This window comes from Macadamia integrifolia, unplaced genomic scaffold (assembly GCF_013358625.1).
Source record: "Macadamia integrifolia cultivar HAES 741 unplaced genomic scaffold, SCU_Mint_v3 scaffold1135, whole genome shotgun sequence".
Classification (NCBI taxonomy): Eukaryota; Viridiplantae; Streptophyta; class Magnoliopsida; order Proteales; family Proteaceae; genus Macadamia; species Macadamia integrifolia.
Window position 1 is genome coordinate 47,320 of NW_024868099.1, and position 3,016 is coordinate 50,335.

Consider the following 3,016-nt stretch of genomic DNA (forward strand, 5'->3'; position numbering starts at 1 on the left):
ATTAACTCTATCATTAGAAGTGCCCCCAGAGGTGTTGGGGCATTCTTCTATGACATGTCTAGGGGACTGGCACCAAGCACAAATCTTAACCAAATTGACTGATGATGGCTCTTTAGGAACAATAACCTCAATCCTTTTGATTAGGCTACCCAAATGGGCTTCCTTGGCTACTATCCCATCCATAAAATATTCTTTTCCTCCTATGGTTCTTTCACTCTCTTGGTTTGATTCTCACTCACGGGTTTTATTAGCTAAGTCAAGTAAGAATTCCCATGCCTTTCCTTCATCTGTAAAGGATGTGAATCCCTTAGGGCACATAGACTCTATCATTTGTTTAGTTAGGTAATCAATACCCTCATAAATTATTTGACATAAATGCCATAAGTCTAGGCCATAGTGAGGGTATTCTTGGAGTAGATCCTTGAAACTCTCCAAAAGTTTGGAAAAGGGCTCACTAGGCTTTTGCCTAAACTAAAGGATAACACTTCTAAGCTTATTGGTCTTGTAAGTTGGGAAAAATTTCTTAAGGAAGACAACTGTGAACTATTTCCATGAGGTTAGGGAATTTGTGGATAACCTATACAACTACTTCTTAGTTTGGTCTTTTAAGTGATAAACATAAGCTTAATAGCATCATCAGAAAGCTGTTGGATCTTAATTAGAACACATACCTCTTCAAATTCCCTTAGAAATAGGTATTCATCTTCAGAGGTCAACCCATGGAAGTGGGGCAACATAGTGATGTATTGAGAATTGAGTTCAAAATTATAACCCAGGGCTTGTGGTAGAACTATGCAGGAAGGTTGGGCTGTTCTAGTAGGGTAGAACCTATCTTTTAGAGATTTAGGTGAAAGGTTTTGATGTTGGTCTCCTATATTGAAAGGTTTTAAAGAGAGTAAACATATAGGGTCACTACTTGTTAGATCTCTTATTTCTAATCGACTCTTAGTATTACGCACCCACCTAATACTCATGCAACAGAAAACTACCCACAACTAGAATAAAACAAACACAAAAGAATGGATAGAAAAACTTTTTTTTTTATGATTTTTATGATTTTTTTGATTTTTTTTTGGCTTTTTAGGAGCTTGCCGATAGGGATCTGGGTTGCTCAAGTCAATTCCTGAGGTATTGCTACAGGGCGAAACCTGTCTTTATCATACTGTGAGGCATGGCGACCTCCACCGATACAACTATTATTACAGGTTGTTCTTCTCAAGAATTCAATAAAAGAAAATAAAAAACAAAACAAAGCAAACAAAGCACTCCAATTTACCAAAAGAAAGAAAAAAATAACATGGAACTGTCTCCCCAGCAATGGGGCCAAAAACTTATCAAGATTTAAAATGTAACCAAAAGCATACAGATCAGTGTAGCTACGGGTCGAACACAGGGAGAGCAACCACTTTATTTTTTTATTTCTTTTAATAATGCGAAAGTGAACCGATTAATGGTTGTGATCTAATTTTAATTATCGTCTTAAACATATGTATCTAAAATAACGTCCTAACCATTCATCATCTAAGAATTTAAATACACAAGCCTTGCAATTGAAATTAAATAAATAAATAGCTGAAAATAAACACCCCACCTAATTAAAAAGCAATGAAGGAAAAAAAAATGCTAAAATAAAAATAAAGTAAAAGAAATGGGATAAAGCTAGATAGAGACTCACAAGTAGGTTTCTCTACTTAGCCCGAGGGATATATCATAATATGAGCTTCCCTACTTGACCAGAGAGTCACTCTTACAGGGGTTACTCTACTTGGCTTTATGGAAAGGGAGACAATTAAAATAAAAATAATAAAATGATGGTTCTATGGCTAGGAGTGGCAAAGCCACCACATACACTAGCCATGAACTTTGGAGGAAAGGTATAGCAATAATGTAACGACTGAAATTAAAATCCTAAATTAAGAAAGAAAGGGTGGTCAGAAGAGGGAATGAGAGGGGGAGAGAAGACTACTGAAGGAGCCTACTTACATGAACTTCAACCCTTAAACTGAAAACTTGATTGATTTGAGATACTAACAATACTAAAAACTAGATTTGGAATAAACCAAATTTGAAATTTCTAGTACTAGAGAAAACAAATCTGAAGAAAAATATTGAACTTGAAAGATATGCTTCATAGCTTGGTCTAGTCACCTAGAACTAAGCCTAGAACTAGAACTTGAAAATTACAACTTCAATTGTTTAAACAATAAAAATAAAAACAAAAGTGCTTGCATTAATTGAATAAAAAGAACTTACAAAAATGTTTAAAGCATAAACCTAGAACTAGAGCTAAAGAAAGAGAAAACTAGAGAAAGAGATAGAGAAACTAAGAAAAAATCCTAGAAGAAGAATGAATGCCTCCTCCCCTTATGTTAATTCTATTATATAGAGAATGGGGAAGGGAAGCTAACAATTTTAGCTTCTAAAAAAAAATATTTTTTTTATCTTGTTGATGAAGTGGAGGAGAGAGAAGAGAGAAAACGTATGGAGAGGGATCTCCAACAAATTTTCTTGCCTTTTTTTTCCTATTTTTTCTCCATTTTTCTATTTTCTCTTTCTTCTTGTGCAAGGAACACCCTTTGGCCGATTTTTCTTGCTTGGATTTGGTCAATATTCTATTTTAATGGGAAATTCCATCCATAAACTTGTCTTTTTTTTTTCTTTTTTCCTATTTTTTCTCTTTATTTTCTCTCTCTCTTCTTCAAACTTCCGTACAACCATCTTGGCTGACCTCCTTTAAGTGATGAGTAGGAAGGAGAAAATCTTCTAAAAAAACCTCAACAAAATGGCAGCTAAGAGGTTCGAACTTGAGACCTCCTAATAAGGAAGGGATTTTGCACACCACAACTCACCAACTACACTAGGTAGTTGTTGTTACCAAAAACGATTCTTTAATCACTTAAGGATGTGGTCCATCGATCCTTGTTGGCATTTGAAATATTCCTTATACCCTTGGGACAACTGCAGATGGGCTGGTTTTGCATCTCGGTTCAGCTCTAATCCATTATTCTTTTTCTGG

The 3,016-nt window shown here is 35.1% G+C and overlaps 1 non-coding gene across 1 annotated transcript; it reads left to right on the plus strand.

Moving 5' to 3' along the window:
• The first annotated feature begins 388 nt into the window (after positions 1-388).
• On the plus strand, positions 389-495 carry LOC122062901. Its single transcript, XR_006135132.1, has one exon. It is a non-coding gene; the product is annotated as a small nucleolar RNA R71 (small nucleolar RNA).
• Positions 496-3,016: the final 2,521 nt, after the last annotated feature.